Here is a 23,163-nt window from a genome sequence, read left to right as displayed (position 1 = left end):
AAAAATGTATAATGTCAACTTGGAAATCAGAAGAGAGCCTGAGAATACAGCAATGGTACATGGAAATGAATAAATGTATTCCATTGGAAAAAATAACATAATTTAAAAAATAAAGTCACATTATTTGAACAAATTTGGGAAGCGTACATGGAACACAACAGAGAGGGCTTCCCTCGAACCTCCACCCCCTAAAATGATAAAATGATAAGACAAAATGACTTGATCCAGTGTGCAAAAGTAGAACACAATTTTCTGGTTTATTTTCATTGTGTGATGACATTGTTTAATGGTTTTATTGTATTGTACATGTTGAATGTTAAATGGGTTTGGAGAGGGGTGGGAAGGGGAGAAAATGCCACTCTGTATATTTAAGAGGGAAATGTTTGTATCTATTTTGATTGATATGGTTCATAGTGTGAAAAATTTAAAAAATTTAAAAAAAAATTAAGAAGGCTGCAAGGATAAGTCAGGGAACAGCAGGCCTGTAACCGTTTGGTACAAAAATTACTGGAGATTATGAGAGACAGGATCTATCTGTATTTGGAAAGTCATGGTTTTGTGCACGAGAAAAACAAGTTTTTTTTTTAAAAAAAGGTAACTTGGAAGATTGATGAAAGCAGGGCAGTAGATGTTATCCACATGAACTTTAACAAGGTTTTTGACAAGGTTAGACAACATGGCATTCAGGGTGAACTAGTCACGGATACAAAATTGGCTTTGTGGTATGAGGTACAGGATGATGATGGTGGGTTGTTTTTAGATTGGAGGTCTGAGACTAGAGTTGTGCCACAAGGATAAGTACTGTCCCTTTGTTCATCATACGATACTGATGAAAACATAGGCAGTCTATTGAGTAAATTTACAGATCACTTCAAAATTGGTCGGATAGAAGAAGAGTTTCTCTCTGGTTACAACAGCACCAAAATCAACTGGGAAAATAGGCAAAACAATTGCTGATGGACAAGTTGTGAAGTTAAACCAGTCTAGAACAGACAATGAATGGCATGGCCACTATATTAATTTCAGGTGAAGACCTACTGTCTTGTAATGGACTCAGGCCATTAAATTTTGATAATAAAAGCAGACATCAATGTGATTATTATCTTTATTTGCTCTGGATCAAGTCCCTTTTCATGCCTGACCAGGTGGTACCTAGTATTCCAGGGAAGTAGTTGCTGGGGCCCTGGTTCCACTGAATTAAATATTGTTTAATTTTACTGTGAAATATGAACTCCTAATTCTTCCATTGCCATTGCACACAGGAAGTTGATACCATATATGCTATTAAGCTATCAAAGTTAATGTGTACCTTAAAGATAATAAACCTGTGCTGACTATCCCTAACAAGTCCAAAATTTACCAAATGCAATCAAGTCCTGTCTCCAAGAATGCTTTCTAATAATTTCCTTACCATTGGAGTAAGGCTCACCAGTCTATCATTCCTGATTTGTTCCTGTTGTGACAGTATATATAGATACGTTTTTGGAAGATAAATTGGGGCAGGTTTGTGAGTTAAAACAGATTTTTATTTGAAATACTGGAGCTCTGCTCGTGCTGGACCTGTCAGCCCCAGAGCCTTTGCAAAAGCTTTGGAGAGTGCCCAGAAACTTCACTAATGGATTGTTGTTTACAAAAAGACGACAGATAAAAGAACTTGTCAGAGCCACAGATTGTCTGGAGTGAAACTTACTGTTCTAGGAAGGTCGTATGTCTTTGCATGGAGGGAGGGGGATCACTTGACAATGTTACAACCACTAGAAGTAGTTGGGACTGGAAGAGGACAAGCTGGCAAGCTCATTGGGAAGACGGCCTGGTCAAAGCCCTTGTGGTACATGCAAGAGGAGAGGACTGGCTGTCTAATGTTTCACTTGGAATAAGTGAAACAAAAAGGAACTCTGTGGTGACCCGAAAGAGGTTGTCATCTGGAGAACCCTGAAGGGGCAAGTTTCGTCAGCAAGACACTGGGGTGGCTAATGGAAGTCCATCAGTTGTGGATGTCCTGGAACAACAAATCTCTCTCTGAAAAACGACAAGAACCTACCTGAGCGGTAACCATTTACTTTTCATGCACCAAAGCCTGGTGAACTTTATACATGTTAAATTCTGTGCACAATATAAGAATTGCCTGCAACCAGTGAACTTGGAGGAATGAGAAGTGAGATTGGACTGTGAATCAAAAAACCTTTCTGAACTTATACACACACATTACATATATGTGCATTTAGAATTAGAAGGGGGTTATGTTAGGTTAGTTAAGTCAATAGTGATAAGTTAAAGTGTGATCCTGTTTTCATGTTTAAAGATAATTAAAGTAACAATTTGTCTTATTGAATATCTCTTGCTGCTGGGTTTTGGGGACCTTGGGCTCGTTACACGTTGCATTACTTGAGCAAAGGAACATTAGCTTTTGTGGATTCTTTAACTTGCCTGCAGCTGAAGGATACAAGATCTCATCAAGAAATCTTTCTGGATAGTGTTATGGGCCCCAGAGGACCCTAAAACCCAGCAGCAATAGAAATTCTCCATGACAAATGGTTATTTAAACAAAAGTTACTTTTAATGTTCTTTAAACATGAAAACAGGATCAAACTTTAACTTATTATTACTAATTTAACCCCCTTCTAATTCTAAGCACGTGTATGTAATGTGTGTACAAGTTCAGAAAAGTTCTTTGATTCATAGTCCAATCTCACTTCTCACTCTTCCAAGTTCACCGTTATCAGGCAACTCTTATACTGTGCACAGAATTTAACATTTATGAATTTCACCAGGCTTTGGTACTTGAAAGGCAAATGGTTACTGCTCAGGAAGGTTCTTGTTGGTTTTCAGAAAGAGATTTGTTGCTCGTTGGACACTCATAACTGATCCCATCCGATCAGCTACTTCAATGTCTTGCTGAAGAAACTTGCCCCATCAGGGTTTTCCAGATGATAATCTCTTTCTTTCAGGTCACCACAGAATTCCTCTTCTGCTTTCCATATTTCAAGTGAAACATTATACAGTCAGTCATCTCCTCTGTATGAACCACAAGGGCTTTGACCAGGCTGAACTAAGAACTCACAACCAGTCTTCAAAATGTGGTTTTTCTACAGTCTTGTCATGTTCCAGTCCCAGCTGTTGCGGTTGAACTGTAGCACTGGATTCTCTCTCTTTCTCTGAGAAAAGGCACATGACCCTCTTAGAAGAGCAAATGGCACTCAGACTGCAGCACCTGACCCAATCTTCTGAGTTCATTCATCTGTTGGTTTCAAAACAATAATCCATTACTCCACAGCATGTCCAATTAACACCTACTTGTGAAATCCTTATAGGCATTCTTCAAAGTTTTTGCAAAGATACCCAGAGCCTGGACTGTGGCTTGAGCAGAGCTCTGGTAGTTTAAATGAGATCTGTTTTGAAGTGATCTGTTTATATGTGACCTACACTAAAAAAAAACGCTGCCACAATTTATCTCCTTTAAAATATAACTATATACAATATAAAATATAACAATTTGTCACAGTTGGCTCAGAATTTTGGGTCCATTGTGACAGATTATGTTATATTGCATATAGATATGTTTTAAAGGAGATAAATTGTGTGGGGTTTTTAGTTAATAGTGATAAGTTAAAGTGTGATCCTGTTTTCCTGTTTAAAGATAATTAAAAATAACTTTTGTTTAAATAAACATTTGTCTTGATGAATATCTCTTGCTGCTTGTTTTGGGGTCCTCTGGGCCTGTCACACACCCAAGCCGCTCAGAAGTAAGTCCCAGCCAATATTTGGAACGTTAAAATCATTCACAATCTATTTTCATTTTTTTTAAAATTATCTACTTTCATATCTATTCCTTTACCTCCCAATGACTATTTGGAGATCACAGTAGAAGTCTACCATAGTGACTGCATCCTTCTTATTCGAAAGCTCTATCCACATGGCATTGCCGGATTAACCCTCTCTAAATAAATATCATTCTTCCTGTTCAGTTTTGTCACTTCCCCTTTCTTTTTACATCTCTATTATGCCTGAAACATCTAAATTTCACAACATTGAGCTGACAGCCCTATCATAGCTCCAGTAAAAATCCAGGCTCTCTCATTTTCATCAGCTATTCTTGCTTTAAATCAAATACATTTCAGACTGTTAGGCCCGCTGTCAACATTAATCTAATTTTGCCTATTTTTCTGCAGACTCACTTCTCCCTTAATCTCTCCACCTATTATTGACCTACTATTTGGAGTACCACCACATTTGTTTGCACCCTCCTGAGTTGCACCTGGAAATTTCCCTGCATAGCTATGGATAAGGATAAAAGCAGATAAGGCAGAAAAATGTTTAGTTGGGGAATGGTTAATTATGATGGGATGAGGTAGGAACTAGCGAGTAATTTGGAAACAGATGTTTAAGGGTGAAAGCACAGAACTAATGAGGTAGAAGTTTAGGGACCATTTGTGTTGGGTTCAAGATAGGTGTGTCCCACTGGAACAGAAAAGAAGGTAGAAAAAGGGAACTGGCTGACGAAACATGAGGCAGCCAGTCAAGACAAAGCATACATTAAGATATAGGAAGCAGGAAAGACTCATGAGAAGTATATGGTAGCCAGAAAGGGGCTCAAGATAGGACTTAGGAGAGCTCAAAGGGGGCATGAGAAGGCCTTGGCCTGTAGGATTAATGCATGAGATTTGTAGAGCTGCAACATGACCTCTCTGCTCTTGAACTCAATCCCCCTATTAATGAAGCGCAGCATCCCATAGGTCATCTTAACTATCCGATCAACCTCTGTGGTGAACTTTAGGGATGCCATTACTACGCTCTATGATTCTATGCATATACAAAAAAATAGGATGATGAAAATGAAAGTGGGGCCACTAAAGGATAAAGGAGGCAACATGTTTCTGGAGGTGGAGGAGGTTGGGGAGGTCCTAAGTAAATACCTGGCTTTAGTATTCACAAGAGAAAAGGACCTTGATCAGAGTGAGGTCAGAATAGAACAGGCTCTTCTTAAAAACATCAAGATTGACAAGTCCCCAGAGCCAGATCAATATACCCCAGGATGCTGTGGGTTCTTGCAAACCATTGTTTTAAAAGTTTGAATACAGAATCTCACAAAAAAGTCAAAACAAATACAGCGTCCATTGGAGGTAAAGATACGTTACCGACATCTCAGGCCTGAGTACTTCAAGGTATGAATGAAAAAAGACAGGTGAATAAATTAAAGACTGGGGAAGAGTGAGATGGGAGGAGTACAGACATCAGCCATCTCTAATTTTTTGTGGCCAATGAAGATGCAAAAGTATCAATTTGGCCCCCACCATCTCCTCTCTTGCTTCCCACAGCAACCTGGGATAAATCTCATCAGACCCTGAGGAATGCATCAAATTATATGTATCCCATGAAGTAGGACATTGTTAGGTGGTACAAGGAAGAAAAATGAAATGTATAGAAAGATTATATTTATGGACAAAATAAGGGATCGGGAGTAAAATGTGAGGAAATGTGAATCTGTCCATCGTAGAAAGAAGCACATTTTCTAAATGGTGAGGTTACAAAACTCTGAAATTGCACTATCACGATGCCCTCAATCTCAATCGGCAGAATGAGAGTATACAGTGCCTGCAAGTAATTTTTTTTATATAAGGGAAAGTATATGCAAATAGAAGGGAGTTGTGTCACTTGTATATCAAGATCATATCTGCGTACAATATTGGTCTTCCCATTAAAACAAATTGAATGCATGTTGGTAGTAATCCACAGTATCTTTAATACTTAGATTAATATCTAGAATTGATGGGTTTTTCTTTAATAGACATTATTGATGTGTGAAGCTACAGGATTTGGTGAGATCCTGAGTAAATACTTATCTGTATTTGCCAAAGAGAAGGACATAGAATATAGTGAAAGGAGCATGTGGCTATCTGGAGTAGATTGGAAATAAGGAAGAGGAGAATCAGATACAATACAATGTTTAAGAGGCACTGAGACAGATATGTACAAGCAGATGGAATTAATTCAATAGGCATCATAGATGGTGCATGGGGTCCAGTTCCTGTGTGATACTGTTGTACTGAGGGATTTGAAGACCATCTCTGGCATTGGGAACATCATCCAGTGATATTTGTCACTCATTTTCTTTCTCAGCCTTTGGAATAGTCCTCCAGACTACTTACTTTTTCAATCTTTTTATTGGTTTTAGAGAAAATAATATCAAATACAAAGTTCAGGTAAAAAGTAAAATTACAGATAGTAAATAAGATACGCATGATACATGTTATTGATTAAAAAAGGAAAAGAAGAAAAAAACCTAAAACTAATTTCTAACCCCAACCAGAACCAGGCATCAACTACTAATTTCAATACTAAAATGAAAAAGCAAGGAAAAAAAAATTAAGAGCAAAAATAATTGATCTACAAGTTTTGAAAATAATTGGAAAAAAAAGAACCAAAGAGATTTTTTTCCCCACTCATTTTAGAAGTTGAAAACCTAATTTTCTCGAGGGAGGAATGCAATCCAATAACCATTGTGTATGTGTGACTGCAGCCAAATGAGCCTCGAGCAATGAGGGAAGCAAAACAACTGCATGGGATTGAGATGGAGTTAAAATCAAGTTCACTGGCCCTCTCATTCCAAAGATAGCAATAAAAGGGCTTGGAGACAGACTTAGATCAAGAATTAAAGGTAGTGTAGTAAATACCTCTTTCCAGTAGTTACAAAAGGAGGGACATAGCCAGAACATATGATATAAATTACCTTCCTGAGTTGGACACATCACATTTAGGATACAATGTAAAATTTAACTAATTGAACTTTGAAATAGTGGGTCCTATCGACTACTTCAAATTGTAATAAAGTAGAGATGATGAATATAAATTTTTCAAAACAGACTTCAAGAAACAATTTCTTAATCTTAAATAAAGAACTATCGCTAAATCTCAAAAGTAGTTCATAATCTGTAAATAGTGAAAGAAGTGTTGATTAGGTAATTTAAATTTGGCAGATCAAATTAGAAGAGGCAAGGTTTTGGTCTATATACAAGTATAGCAAGATAGAATACCCAACCTAGACCACCCCAGATCACTTTCTAAAGTTCACAATTCTATAATGTGGATGTTTAAACCTGATCATTATGATTTTTTTTAATCCATAAATAGAACAAAGCCAAAATAATGCATTTGCACTTTTCAGAAAGTTGAGAATTCCCAACAGATAATTTTGTGGTCCACCCAATGTATTAAGTTTTACAAAGTTCTCATAACAACTCCCAATTCTTTTGGTATTCCTGTTTTATTTCATCAAAAAACAGTACACAAACTAACATTTTATTTCTGCCTCAAAGCAATGGCATTCGACTCAGAAATATATTAGAAACACAGAAGCCAGTTAGAATAGACAGCAAAGAGGGCACACCATCAGATCATCATAAAAAGATCACTGTAAGAAGTTGAAAGATTTTGTATACATCAACAGTTTAAAGATCAAAGATTCATTTAGAAAGCTTAGCTCATACCCTGTTAACCTCAGTGCAGTTTTGATTTCTGTGAGGAGGTGAAAGTTATCCAATCTTCCTTCATACTGTAAAACTACACCCATCAATATGGATGCACTTAATTCGATTTTAAGACCACAAGACCTAGGATCTGAAATAGGCTATTCAGTCCATTGAGTCTGCCCTGCCATTTATTCATCTGCTGATCCATTTTCCTCAATCTTTCATTGAAAGTCTGTGCGCTTTCAGAATAACATCTGAATAAACCCAGATGAAGAATTTGGCCAATTTGATGCTTCAATATTTTATCTTAAACCTTAACACTTCAGCAGGGTAGAATGTCTTTCTGGCCCATGCAATCAGTGCCACCTGATTAACCTGCCAACCCCATGTTTTGCAAGGTAGGAGGAACCCTGAGCACCCCCCAAAAAAAAACCCACAGGTCAGGGAGAACGGACAAAAATCCTTGCAGACAGCAGCGAATTTGAACCAGAGTTGTGCTACATTAAACGTGCCACTTTACGAATCGTGCCACCTCCGAGGCTTTTACTAGTTATGAGTTTGAGAAAAGAAAATTTGTTGCTATGGTATCCATTACTTCTTTTTTGGAGGGGGAGGGGAGAAGAGCTGGGTATTTGAACTGTAAGCATACAAGTTTTAACAATTCAACATGAGATATTGAAAATTTTACACTTATCTTAGATCTGAAGTTATTCATGGATGAAAGGAATGTAAAAATCTCCTTAACAAATATGCAAATTCAAAGCAAGAAAATATGTGTTTTCATTGTGAGAACTTCAATAGCATGTTTAAAATCTGACAGTATACATAGTACTTCTACCATACTGACCGGATAATGCTCTTACATTTGGGTGGGGGGGGGGGAAATTAGGCATCAACTTGATTTAAAGACTAAATGCAGAGATTAATGCTCAATCTACAATATGTGTAGAAATAGAGCGCACCCACCCGCGCGCGCGCGCACCCACCCGCGCGCGCACCCACCCGCGCGCGCACCCACCCGCGCGCGCACCCACCCGCGCGCGCACCCACCCGCGCGCGCACCCACCCGCGCGCGCACCCACACACACGTGCACACACACAAACTTAACAGTAGGAAGTTGTACATTTTTAGAATCAAGGATATTACAAATTAAAGGTTACAATCAAATCTGTTCTAGGAAGTACAAACTTGGCACAAACTGCTATTCTGAGCCGGTAAGGAACCAGCTGTGTTCAGTGCTGTTTGTACCATTATTTTTGGCTGCCAAATGATCATTGATTTTTGCCTGTATGCAAAGTCAGTGTCAGGGCTAACCATTTTACAACGCTCCAAAGCCTTGAGTCTGCGAAACCACTCTTCAGTAACGCAGTGTGCAAATGAAGCTCTTAAAAAGTTTCAAGATATTTCTTTTGACTGGAATGATGAACTAGTTCCCAAAATATGCAGAAGTTCCATTTCTACTAAAAAAATACCATCAAGAATTCAGCATGGCCGAAATGATATTATCTGAGAATTTATTTCACAATATTTTCAGACTAAAGTACAGCGTTTTATTTAATCAGTTGATTCCAGGGGATGCTATAACTAACAATTACCTAGAAAGATTACTGGATTGTTAGCTGCAGTATCTGATAAAGAATGGGAGCTAAAACATCATGACACCCCAGACAAGGAGACATCATGAATAAGAGTAAACAAAAAGAAATCCTCTCGTGAAGTGGTGTGAACCTGCACTGGATGATCTGCTCAGTTCACCAAGTCCACTGAAATGCATAAAGGTTCAGCTTGTGAGAAAGACCCATTAAATGATTTTTAACTGAATTGCTTTAGTTTCCTCTTGTGAGAGATGGGAAAATTGATCTAAAATTATGAACATGGAAGAAACTAAAGTTCATCAGTAAAATGGCTGTAACCAGTTCAAACAGGATAAGCTTGGGGCTTAGGATGCAGGAAAGCAGAGTCAGCACGATTAACATAAGAATCTTCTAGTCTTTGTGACAAGACCATAGGACTAAGATAAGGAATGGTAAGGTACAATAGAATGTAGGAAGTTGAGGTAGTCTGGATCAGATAAGGGTCTCCTAGCCCTGGACAGAAGTACCAAGTCATACATTTCTAATTAGCTAACCATACACAGATTTATACATATGAAATTAGCCAACCCTAGATAGAATGAGTCAACTCTGCATATCAAGAGACTGTAGCCCAGAGAATCAGGAAGGTGTGAATAAGGACAATGACATGATGGGGCACCCACAGGATACCCCCTGGTCCTCCAAGTGTACTGAAACTGCACGTAGGCAGGAAGGATTGCCTATGCCAAACCCATCCAGGGGGCAGAAGAATGTAAGGGGGAGGGCACTCTGATACTGAAATTGACTGTATAAAAGTTGGGTGAGCCCCAGTGTAGGTGTGTATTCCCAGGGTAAGGGGAAGCACCCAACTTTGCATTGTTGTAGTAATAAATGTTCTTTGTTCTCAATTTTTGTCTCGAGCAATTTCTTTAAAGGTACTTTAATTTCTAACACTCTGCAATCATATCGGAGCAAACTAAAGGCTTGAACAAAAACAGCTGCTTCCGTTTCATCTACACTATAACAAACGACACACTAAAGCAAGTGTTTCCTTAGCAACTGCAGAACCACCTATATGTAGGAACTGAGGTCAAGCAACTGAAGATGCTCCATTTTATCCTCAACTATAAAACCCACACTTGTTTATGTTGTTAAAAATCACCAGTTTTTGCTTTTAAAATCTTAAATATGAATACTCAATTAGCATTCCTACCAAGCATCACATGTACATCATTTATCCAACCGTTCAACTTGGTAGGACAGCCGCATGATGTACAATTTCATAATTATGCTTGACACCTGTTGAAGCCGATCTTAATGCAATCTTAATTTTAAAAAAGAAAAAAGTCTGTTGATCTCTAGTTTCTGTTAGCATAGAACAGTATAACATAGGAACAGGCCCTTCAGCCCACAATGTGTGTTCATGTTTCAGCTCTTAAAAGCACAAGTAATGGCATTTCACATTTAATTCATAGAATTAAGTTGGACAGCATCTGGTTGGAAAATCAACACAAACTAAGTTTCATAATGTCAAAGCATGGGAATGGGAACAGGTTCACTAAATTGTTCTTGTTTTTTTTTCTCTGCAACCGTGCTCCAAAGTTCAAGGCTTCTGAACAGATTCTGTCACCTGACAAAAACTAAACGGGTATCATCTTCTGTGAAATAATTTATCCATGATTAAATTTCTACAATTTTACATCAAGCTTGATATTGAGCTTTTTGTTTAGGAAGTCAAATAAAACATTAGACACTGATTTTCAAAAATATCAGCCAGGCAAATACAAAAAAAGACAATCTCTTTCAGCTTTGAAGGTATGAATACTCTGTTATAGTCATATTATACATTTCTTCATTAACACTGCAATGTTTCTAAATTGAATTTTTTTGGTAAACTGATCTTTCGAGTCATCTTCGATATGATTTCTAAAGCTCATGTACTGAATCTTCACTTTTCCAAAGAAAATTTAAAAACATTACTCTCAACAGAAACAACAGGCCACGTATTATTTATGGACAAACCAACCCTTCGTATACATAACAGAAATGGATACAGGTGATTTCAAAGTAAGCATCCTAATTATTCATAAAATGTATCCAGATTGTAATATTTACACATGATATGGGGATGGCTGAGTAACTTTGACAATGCCATGTTTTCCAGGGTAGGGAAGTCTACAACTGGGTTTAAGGTAAGAAGGGTCTGTTACTGTGTTATAGCTCTAAATTTAAATTAAATGAACATATTTTTCAGAGAGAGAGACCACTTTAAACACCACTTTAAGTATTTATTTATTTTATAAACTGAGCAAATATTTAAGTAATATTGAGCACAGCACATTCTGTATTATGTTGCAATTGAAATTGTATGAAAATGTGCAAAAATATGATTTTAGATTTCTACAATGTTTATAACAGTATAATTAACTCATGATTAATGTCTTGATCATTCAACAAACTGGCAACCTTTATTTAAAACTATTTTATTCTAACATTGTAATTCAGTCAATTGTAAGGCATGCATCCTTAGAAAATATGGCAAATGACAATTCTACAAAACTAAGATGCATTTTCAAATTCTGCCTTAAAACATTTCGAAAAGGAGTTTAATCTATCATATTTGCTTTGCTGGCAAACAACATTTATTTCTCACCCCAATTTATCCTGACAAAGTACATTTTTAACTGAGTGTCTCGTTAAGACATTGAGCAGGCATTTATGAGCTAAGCACAATTCTGTGATTGAAGTCACATACCAGCTAGACAGGGGATAATAGCAAATTTCTGTACTTGAAAAGGCACAAAATGCACCAGCTGAGTTGCAATGTCTTGTTGAAAAAAGCCATGGGCAGTTTTATTGGCTCCAAAGTAAAAAAAAATCAAGCTTCCATTGTGTGATTCAATTAATCTTCTCTCAATCCAGACATGTAAAATAATCAAGATTATACCACAACAGCACTTTTTAGTCCCATCTGTGGTTATCAAATTGACATGTTTATACAAGAAAAAGATTCTTTCAAGTCTGCCAGTCTCTCAAAACAGTAAAATCCAAGCTTTATTTCACACTTTCTAAAAATGAGCTTTATTTCTCATTCCTTTGTATCCTCCTCCATGGAAATACAAAATACCAAATTAGCCTGATTAGAAATTTTCAATCTTGGAGATCCAGTTCTAGTTCAAATCATTAGATTTGAACCAAATTATCAACAGATTTAAAGGCAACATCTAAGCAGCATGGACACAGCACCAAAAATTCAATTCTCATAGAGTTAATTTGCAGATTCATTTCTTTTGATGACATTATGCTGAGGTGGCTGATTAGAGAAAATCAGTTTGTGTGTATGTCCAACAAGTAACAAATATTTCTCTGGAAACAACAAGAACTTTCCTGAGCAGTAACCATTTGCCTTTAGGCACCAGAGCCTGATGAAAATTCATAAATGTTAAATTCTGTGCATATTATAAGAACTCTGAAAGCAAAGAACTTTCCTGTACATTTTCACATTACATACATGTGTGCTTAGAATTAGGAGGAGGTTAAGTTAAAAGTTATAAGTTAAAGTTTGATTCTGTTTTTATGTTTAAAGAAAATTAAAACCAACTTTTGTTTAAGTAACCATTTGACTTGGTGAATTTCAATTGCTGCTGGGTTTTGGGATCCTCTGGGCTCGTAACAATAGAGATGGAACATTCAGTATGGTACTGAGAATCTCAGGAATCAATGGGGACGGTTGTATTTTTCAGAGTTTTTGAGCACGCCCTCATGTTTTTTCCACCATCTACCTGTCAAACTCTTCCCACACGTTGGTTTGACGGACATGAGCATGATGAGACTTGACCGATCACATTGGTTGGCAGTGAACTTGAATGATGATTTTTATAGAGACAGATTTGATGATATTTTTCCAGTGCTTTTGCAAGCCACCATAGGTAATTCACGTGAAGCAAACTAGGAGAGAAAACATCCCTCCCATAATAGTTCCCTCTATTTATGAAAGAGCAGAGGATTACTCCAAGAATGCATAAAGGACAAATTTAAATCAAAACAGTTCAGAATTCCTGTTTGTACTGAAATAGAGTATTAAACTATTGATGGCCAACTGGAACAAAAACCTACATTTGATTTCTCTTTTTTGCTATCAGAGCAAACTGGAAGAAGATGATTTTATTCTGTATTTTGTTTGATATCTAATGTTTTATTCACAAGTGAAACCAAACTCCCTATCACTTAAACAACATGCACACAACATAGTCCCAGAGCTAAAAGATGCAATTATTTGAAACACATACTCCACTCATTTTATTTGGAATTTATTTCCTCTCAAATCTTAGTCATTAAATACAAAATTTGGCCATCTGCTAACAGAAGCTATGAAATGAGAACAGGTTTGTCAGCCAAATTCCTATTCAACTTGATTGGTTTGCATTTTTTTTTTGGAATACTTTATTTTAATTTTATCGTTAAACAAGTATCAAGAATTAACCATTACAGATATGTACAATAAAGAGAAAAAGAATAATTGATACATGTTGTACATGTTTCCAAACACTCCCCCCCTCCCCGCAAATGAGTCCAAAACGGGGCCAAAAGACTCGATAACAGAATAAGTACCTTAGATATTCAACCCTGCGTTATGCAGATATGGCTGCCATACCTGCAATAAGTATTAGATTTGTTAAATTGTACAATTTTCCTCAGCAGAATACAACTATGCATTTCCACATTCCATCGGGCTATGTCCAGAAGGGACTCAGACTTCCAGGTAACTGTAATACATTTCCTGGCCACTGCCAAATGCAACTTTGAAAAATTCTAATTGGTACTTAGACAGCCTCACTTTAGGTCTTATGTCCACAATATTTCCTTGGAGAAACAATTCAGGAGTTTGTGGCAATTGTTTCCCAATGATCTGGTTTAATAAAATTATTAAATTTTCCCAAAAGGGTTTCACTTTAGTGCATGACCAGGTAGAATATAAAAAGATACCTGTTACTTCCCTGCATCTAAAACATATAACCAATATGTTAAAATTTAATTTGTGCAATATCTGTGGGGTAAGATGTAGCGGATGCAAAAAAATTCCACAAGTCTCTGTCTTACTTTAATTATACTAGTTATGCAGTCCTGACGTATATCAGACCAGTTCTCATCAATTTTAATTTTCAAATCTGATTCTGTTATGAGTCCAGAGGACCCCTAAACCCAGCAGCAATAGACAAATGGTTGCATAAAGTTGCTTTTAATTATCTTTAAACATGAAAATAGAATTACACTTTAACTTTTCACTACTGACTTACTTAACCCCATTCTAATTCTAAGCACACCTGTATGTAATGTGTGTGTAAGTTCAGAAAAGTTCTTTGGTTCACAGTCCAATCTCACTTCTCATTCCTCCAAGTTCACTGTTTGCAGGCAATTCCTATACTGTGCACAGAATTTAACATTTATAAAGTTCACCAGACTTTGGTACTTGAAAGGTAAATGGTTACCGCTCAGGAAGGTTCTTGTCAGTTTTCAGAGAAAGATATGTTGTTTGATGGACACCCAATCACTTCAGTGTCTTGCTAAAGAAACTTTCCCCCTTCAAGGTTCTCCAGATGATAATCTCTTTCTTTCAGGTCACCACAAAGTTCCTTTTTGTTTCACTTATTCCATTAGACAGCCAGTCCTTTCCTCTTGCAAGAACCACAAGGGCTTTGACCAGGCTGAATCGAGCAATTATAACCCATCCTCCACATGGGGTTTTCACAAGCTTGCCAGCTTGTCCTATTCCAGTCCCAGCTGCTGTTGCTGGCTGTAACACTGTAGAAGTGATCTCTCTCTGAGAGAAAGCCTGTTTGACTCTCTCTGCTTGCAAAAACCACATGACCCTCTTAGAACAGCTCCAGACAATCTGTAGATCCAACAAGATCTTTCATCTGTTGCCTTTTTGTAAACAACAATCCATTAGTGAAGTCTCTTGGGCATTCTCCAAAGCTCTTGAAAAGTCTGTTGGTCCTGACATGTCTAGCATAGGGCAGAGTTCCAATATTTTCAAAATGATCTGTTTTAAAGTGTTTGTATGTGACCCTACTCAACAAACCTTTCCCAATTTATCTCCCAAAAAATCTATCTATATACTCTGTCATAATTCCCATCTTTGTTTTCATTTAGGAGTACCCGGTTGAAATAGAGAATACATCACTAATGTGAATTTCTTTGTGCTCCCCTTTCAAAGCAGAATCTCCATTTCACTGGACTCTGGTAAAATCATGGTCGGTCCTAATTCATCTCTCAAAAAAAATTCTTAATTGAAAGTAGCAGAAGATTGTATTATGAATATTAAATTTAATTTTTAACTGTTAAAATGGTATTAATTGCCCCTTGTACGTAACAATTCTCTACATATCTGAGAGGTGTTTTTGGAGTCTCTCTCTCTCTCTCCAGTTCAATTTCCACCCATCAAAGAGGGAAGTGACAAATTTCATGTGGACCGCCAATATTAAAAATTTGGGACTTGTAACCATGATATTTCCAAGTTTATTTTTCCATGGAGATTCTGGCTAACACCTTTCCACAAGAGTCTGAAAGAGGCATTGCATACACAGGAATATATTTATTTTAATACAGTTCATTCTTCTGATCAATGTTATTGGAAGTTATCCAATTATTTAAATCTTCTTCAATTTTTTTTTTAAGCAAGGGGAGGTAGTTCATCTTAAATTTTTTTAAATCATTATCCATTTTGATCCCATTCTTAGGCCATCTAAATTGTTTAGTCCCCATCAGTTAGTGGTATGATTCCACTCTTGTCCCAGTTGATTTTGTGCCCAGAGACCCTCCCAGTTCAGATGACATCTGAAAACATGGCATTGGAAACTTATTACACTAGAAGCACACAAAAATAAAGTGATTAAATACTGCCAAATAGTTGAGATTAATGCTCTTTCTATAAAATATTACATCTAAAAATTAACTAAAATTGCCTTATTGTTCAGCATAAACACTGCATTTCACACGATATGCAAGAACAAAAAGGGCAAAAGTTAAAAATTCTTAGAATAATAGGGAAGCTTGCAGTCCATGGTACCTGTGTTAATTCTTTCATGAAGCACTAATTTAATTGCTCGAATCTACTATTTTCAAGTCACTTTAAATTTTATCATGTTCTTAAAAAAAAGAATAGGTTCTGTGCTGGCAATGTATCCACTACAACACTTTCACCTGGATCAGAGGGATGTGGATTTAAAACACATTCAGGCAATTTTAATGTACAATGCAACTCAACACTCCCACGCAATACTTGCTGCATGCTTTACCTTGAAGAAGGGCTAAGGCCTGACACACTGATTATATCTCTTTACCTCCTTTGGACACTGAATGACCTGCTGAGTTGCTCCAGTATTTTCGTGTTTCTACCACAATCAAAGTGCCTGCAGACTTTTATTTCACTGCACATCTTGCCTATTGTTTTCTCTTGGGCAAGAGGTTCTTATGCAGACGAGAAAGCATAAAAGGTACTTCAAAGGGCAGCAGGTGCACTTTCCCAAGCTTCAATCTTAATTCCTTAGCCAATATCCATAGAACACTTAATCTAATTATATACACTGCTCTTCAATGGGTCTTTGTTGTGCACAAGCTGGCTGACACTTTTCTTTGTCTGTAACAGTTATATTTAAAGTGGTCAACATAGAGTCCTTTGTTACTTGTAAAGAGCTTTGGAACATCCTTTAAGTAATGCATGGTATGACGTAAATGCACGTCTTTTTATACACAGGACTATGAAAACAAATTGGAATTTAATATTTTTAATTTAGGAATAGCACAGTAACAGGTTTTTCCAGCCCACAAATCTGCGTCACCTTAATCACCAGTCAACTTTCTAACCTCATACATCTTTAGAACATGGAAAGGAACTGGAGCACCTGAGAAACGTACAGACACAGGATGCTATTCAAAATCCTTACAAATAGCACTGGATTAGAACCCAGGTTCCTAGTGCTGTCAAGGTCTGCCTGCTTTTTCCTCATACCTTGACAAATGACTCAACCCCTAAATATTGGTTACCTTCTACTTCGTATAGATGTTACTCCAGCACATTTGTGTATTTTTAATATTAATATTTTTTAATTTAGACGTACATACAGCATGGTAACATGTCATTTCAGCCCACGAGTCTATGCCACCCAATTAACATATACATCCCCCCCCCCCCCCCCCAGGTATGTTTCAAATGGTGGGAGGAAACTGGAGCCCCTGGGGAAAACCCATGTGGACACTGGGAGAACATACAAACTCCTTACAGACAGCACAGGATTTGAATCCTGGCCCCAATCGCTGGCACTGTAAAGGTGTTACCCTAACCGCTACACCAACCATGCTGCCCTAATATTGCACTGTATTGCAATGAAGTCACATGTTTTAGTTTACTTTTAAACTTAATGCTTATAAACTTCTGTGCACTCCACATTCGGGTACCAGGAAGTGCCTGAAATTTTGATCACTGTGGCCATAATTATTGTAGTCATGGGGATACAATAGTGTGGAGGAGAGCAAGTGGACTTGGGCAAAACAGAATGAGACTGCAAGTTAAATTTAGTTTATCGCTTCACCTAAGTGGTCTTATCTATTGAATGTTCACAAGCACCTTCAGTTTCTATTAGCAGACAGAGACCATAGAGAGATATAAACACAAGCTGCAACTTGTAAAGAACTGCCAAGATCTTAAAAAGAATACTGTCTTGCACGTACATACATCTTCCCTGAGCCTACTGCTATCAGATAGCAGAATTGTCATGCAACCAAATGCACGCTGTTAAAATCTTTAACTGTGGCAGGGTTTCTACTGCTACAGCCAGGTTATTGCTCACGGTTATAGCTCCTAGGTCATAGCGCGGAACTTGCAGAGGAAAGAAGACGTGCATGCCGGTACAGTGTATTCAACACTGAGTTTATTCAGGGTCAGCTCTGCCTTTTATAGTGAACTCAGCCACGCCACTAGCGGAGCGTGGCTTGCGCAGGCCAACAACTAATTGGTCAGTTCCAGCATCTGGGCCCTGATTAGGCCCCCTGTGATGCGCCAGCTGTGGTTGGCCAGTTTCACCATTCCACTGGCGGCCTATGGAAATGGCATTTCAGCCCGTGCAAGGTCTTGCCAGCCGCCGCGTTCGACGGCCAGTTCCAGTGTTGGCCAAGTTTTTCATGGGGGAAGCGGTGTGCCCTGGCATGGAGGGAAGGGCCCTCAGTCATGATTTGGTGTCGCACTCCATGTTTGGGTTCTGGCGAATGGAAGTGGGGGGAGGTAATCCGTCAGGATCTTGGCGAACTCATTGGTGGCAATAATCACCAAGTACCAGTAGGGGTTGGTCAGCTTAGTGCCATTGAGGGAGAGCGATTGGAAAGTCCTACTGTATACCAGTTGACACCCCTTGATGTCCACCAAGAGGGAATAGGCCCTCAGGAATTCGGCATCTAAAAGTGGTTGCTGCACGGCTGCCATGGTGAACATCTAGGTGAACCAGCGGACCCCGAAGTGAAGGGGCATGGAACAGGAGTCAAAAGTTCAGATACTAGAGTGATTTGCCACTCGGACAGAGTTCTCGGCCCATTTTGCCACAGCGAGCTTCGAGGCTGGTGGTGGGGATGATACTTTGTGCCCAAATGTCCATTAAGAAGCATTGGCCTGACAGCAAGTCCTGGATATGTAGGTGGCTTTGCAGTTGGTCGGTCGTCATAGCCATTAATGATGGCCAGCCCGGGTACTTCCCTGGAATGTGCAGGGCGAGCGGCATCACCGGGAATCAGAGCCCTACCATTAATGATAACAGTACAGCTCACCAGTGGGGTGTCTTGTTCAGTTGGCCAGTTGGTGTTCCTCGTGGCTGGGCGCTGTTGACGTGTTGTCATCACCTGGTCGATCAAAGTGAAGGTGCTCCTCTTTGCTAGTCATAGCATGTCTGCTAGGGCAACTACCTTCTTGGGGTCTTTGAAATCCTCCTCCACAATGAGCAGCCAGATGTCCCCCGACAGCCTCTTCAGGAATATTTGCTGGAACAGTGGGCAGGAGGTGTGGCCATCACAGAGAGCGAGCAGGTCACTCCTGAGGGTGGATGGGGCACTGTCCTCCAAACCGTTGATATGCAGCAGACGAGCAGCGTGCTCGTGCTTTGAGAGCTCAAAAGTGCGGGTTAGTAGCTCTTTGATGACCACATACCTTCCTTATTCTGGGGGCTGCTAGAATAAATCTATAATCTGGGCTGCCGCGTCCTGGTCGAAGGTGCTGACCACATACCTTCCTTATTCTGGGGGCTGCTAGAGGAAATGGATAATCCGGGCTGCCGTGTCCTGGTCGAAGGCACTGATCACATACCTTCCTTAATCTGGGGGCTGCTAAAGGAAATCGATAATCTGGGCTGCCATGTCTTGGTCAAAGGCACTGACCACATAGTAGTAGTGAATGTTGTCCTCTGAGATCCTTCGAATGGCAAAATGCGCCTCAGCTTGCTGGAACCACCCTCATGGTTGGGCAGTCCAGAAGCAGGGCAGTTTCAATGTTATGGTGTTGATCCCAGGTTGCTGCTCTATCGACCGGTCCAAAACACCGTTTCGACTTGTCAGGGTCACCACTGTAGCCGGGTCTCTACTGCTACACCCAGGTTATAGCTCCTGGGCTGTAGCTCGAAACTTGTAGGCCAGTAGAGTGTATTCAACACAGTTTATTCAGCGGTAGCTCTGCCTTTTATAGTGAGCTTGGCCATGTCAGCAGCGGGGTGTGGCTGAACGGGTCAGTCACCGATTGGTTAGTTCCAGCATCCGGTCCCTGATTGGGCCCCGTGCGATCCACTGGTGGTGGTTGACCAGTTTCACCATTCCACTTGAGCCCTATGGAAATGGCATCTTAGCCCATGCGAAGTCTTGCAAGTCACTGCGTTTGAGGGCCATTTCCAGTGTGTTGGCCCGAGACGCGAGACACTACACTACCTTCTTTTTTGTTATATTATGTTAAGTGCCCAATATAAATGTACACAGTTGTAACAGGCAAGAGGTAAATGTCACATAAAAAATTTAAATATCACGACTTCCTTTGAAAAGGACACTAGATGCCACTGAATTGATTTGGACACAAGAGAAAAAAAAGTGAAATGTGCTGCCAGGTCTGCTCACAAAACCACCTCAATTACTGCAGTGACAAATCAAGTGACAATACATTTAAACTTTATAATTATCCTTGTTCTTGAAAGCATAAAAAGTTAAGTAAAATTATTTCCCAGAATGTATAACCAGAACATCATGTGCTATGAACGTAGAGATGCAAATTAATTGACTTGAGTTCACTGGGGCAATTGCTTTTGTATACATGATACAAATTCTGTAGTCAGGGATTGAGTAGGCATATTCCAAATACTGTTTAATAGATTAAGATTAAGATTATGCAGCCCATGCTCCACAATGTATATAAGACAATTATGTAGATAGGAAGAAAATAACAATTAATGATGAACCCTGCATTTTACTTCATCAGAAACCAAATGAAATAGAATCCAAGGAAAAGATTGCTCTTGATACATCCCTCAAAATGGTCCTTTTGCCCATTCTTGCATTTAATATCATATTTATGGTTAAATATATTACATTACACGTTCGTTATACAGAACACAGCCTGATCTGATTGAGCATGCCACATTAACCTATCATTGGTAATGTCCAATGCTATGTATAACTAATAAACAAAGAACTGTTAAGAGCCCAGAGGATCCCAAACCCAGCAGCAATAGATATTCACCAACACAAATGGTTACTTAAAAATTGCTTTTAATTATCTTTAAACGTGAAAACAGAATCACACTTTAACCTATCTCTATTGACTTACTTAACCTAACTTTACCCCCTTCTAATTCTAAGCGCATGTGTATGTAATGTGTATGCAAGTTCAGAAAAGTTCTTTGGTTCACAGTGCAATCTCACTTCTCATTCCTCCAAGTTGACTGGTTGCAGGCAATTCTTATAATGTGCACAGAATTTAACATTTATAAAGTTCATCAGGCTTTGGTGCTTGAAAGGTAAATGGTTAACCAGTCAGGAAGGTTTGTGTTGGTTTTCAGAGAGAGATCTGTTGTTCCTTTTTAATCAGCCACTTCAGTGTCTTGGTGATGAAACTTGCCCCTTAAGGGTTCTCTAGAATGATAACCTCTTTCTTTCAAGTCACCAGAGTTCCTTTCTGCTTCTCTTATTACAAGTGAAACATTAGACAGCCAGTCCTCTCCTATTGCATGAACCACAAGGGCTTTGTCCAGGCCTTCTTCCAAAATGGGGCATTCTACAAGCTTGTGAGCTTGTCCTGTTCCAGTCCCAGCTGCTGTCTGCAGGCTGTAACAGTTAACAAGAGATCTTTGTGTTTCTCGCTGAGAGAAAGCCTGTTTGACTCTCTGCTTGTAAAATCACATGTCCCTCTTAGAACAGCAAGCGCTTTTCCAGACAGCAGTGGCTCTGACATGCTCTTTCATCTGTTGCCTTTTGTAAACAACAATCCATTAGCAAAGTCTCTTGGCACTCTTCAAAGCTCTTGCAAAGGCTGTGAGGCCCCAATATGTCTTGCATTAGCTGAGCTCCAGTATTTCAAATAAGATCGGTTTTAAAGTGTTTGTATGTAACCTACTCTAACAAACCTTTCCCAATTTATCTCCCAAAAACATATCTATATACTCTGTCACAGTACAATAGAGAAAACATTTCAGAGACTAGATATATGCAAGCTCATTTCATCTATGGATTTAAAGGACAGAGAGAACATTTATTTCTTTAAAACTAAAACCCAAATTGCAATGGTGCAATAAACTATTGCAAAAGAACCAAACTCTTTCCTCAGACAACCAGCATAATTTTTAAAATTTTCATTTCACCTAACGTTTTGTTCCAAAATCCAAAGGCTGTCCATGAAGACTAACTGAACAGTTCACTAAATAAATCACCATGCTTTTATACCACATGGCATAAATTTTACTCAAATGTCTAAGTATTTTTTCAAATTCATTTTGATTTCTAACTGGGTAATTTTAAAAAAATTAATTACAAGCCACTCCATGGAAATTGATAATGTACGGAAACATAGACCACCAATTTTATAAACACATTTGAATGAACATTTACTGCAAAGTACAACACAGGACAGCAAGCTCAGCACATTTGCACAGCAGATTAAATCATGATTGCTCTTAACAGTTACATATGAAACATTTCAAGTCTGCACGCACATTTTTTGATATTGAAGTATTACTTCATTAAAAATTTCATGAACATACATTTTTACTGAATCGTTTGTGTGCCTGAAAACTATTAAAAGTCAAGAGACAGGGATGAGAGAAGATTCAGTGTTACAGACCACAATACTGTTTTTTCAACTGATGGGTTAAATTAAGCATTCCTATATTAATTTTATTAAACATGGAGACTTTTCTTGCAATCTCAATGAATTGCAGGACACATTTAGAGCACTAACACCAATAATATCTTTATTAATGCATTTAAATACATTTTTTAAAGAGAACAGAAATAAACTCACTGAGTTACAAAATGCGGTGATAACTTCCTGCTTAAAATCTGTAAAATCCTGTTGCCACCATTCTTCTTGGAAAATCCCCTCAGCAGAGAAGAATGCACATTCTTTCAGGCTTTTTGCTTTGACAATCTGAACACAATGTGTTTTTTTTTAAAAAAACATTGATAAATTGTATGCAAGCAATGAATGCATCTGGTTATCTGACAAGTACCAACAGAGCTAGAGTGCAGTTGCACTGAGAAGTTCTTTCCTTGTTTCAGTTTATCTGAATGTTTCGGACCTTCCCTCACTTCTCAGATAAATTCCACACGATGCATTTCCTGTATGTCAGTGTTCGTCTATGTAAAGTCTGCGTCCAATTAGCAATCTCAAATGACAGCTAAGGGAGAGTTTTAAAAAAAAGGCAACTTCGTGGGGAACTGAACAGCCATTCAGCTGGCTGCAGCACAGATCTGTTAAGTCTCGTTGCTCGGGACTTATGCCAGCACCTGGAGAAGTCCAACCCTCTTTTGCAGAGCAATATGCTTTCCAATTTGATGCAAGTGGAGCATGTCTAATAACAAACCAGAAGAGTTTGCTTGGTCTTTT

General features: G+C 38.5%; 1 protein-coding gene and 1 long non-coding RNA gene across 6 annotated transcripts in view; one reads left to right on the top strand and one right to left on the bottom strand.

The window, feature by feature from the left end:
* The window catches only part of LOC138755756 (protein tyrosine phosphatase type IVA 3-like), a 105,677-nt gene that overhangs the window by 28,440 nt on the left and 54,074 nt on the right, over window positions 1-23,163 (bottom strand). The window contains exon 3 of one of the 5 annotated variants that reach the window (XM_069922308.1): window positions 22,579-22,704. The exons of 3 other annotated variants lie outside the window; for them this stretch is intronic. The gene's annotated coding sequence lies outside the window, so the exon portion shown is untranslated. Of the gene's footprint in view, window positions 1-22,578; window positions 22,895-23,163 lie in introns of those variants that run through there. One more of the 5 variants, XM_069922309.1, reaches the window with a different exon arrangement.
* The window catches only part of LOC138755759 (uncharacterized), a 49,113-nt gene continuing 37,116 nt past the window's right edge, over window positions 11,167-23,163 (top strand). Inside the window, exon 1 of the long non-coding RNA XR_011352551.1 lies at window positions 11,167-11,233. This is a non-coding gene — a long non-coding RNA (uncharacterized lncRNA). The remainder of the gene's footprint in view (window positions 11,234-23,163) is intronic.

Source organism: Narcine bancroftii, chromosome 2, assembly GCF_036971445.1.
Source record: "Narcine bancroftii isolate sNarBan1 chromosome 2, sNarBan1.hap1, whole genome shotgun sequence".
Lineage (NCBI taxonomy): Eukaryota > Metazoa > Chordata > Chondrichthyes > Torpediniformes > Narcinidae > Narcine > Narcine bancroftii.
The sequence above is the reverse complement of the archived record's forward strand: the minus strand, read 5'-3'. Positions and strand labels throughout refer to the sequence as shown.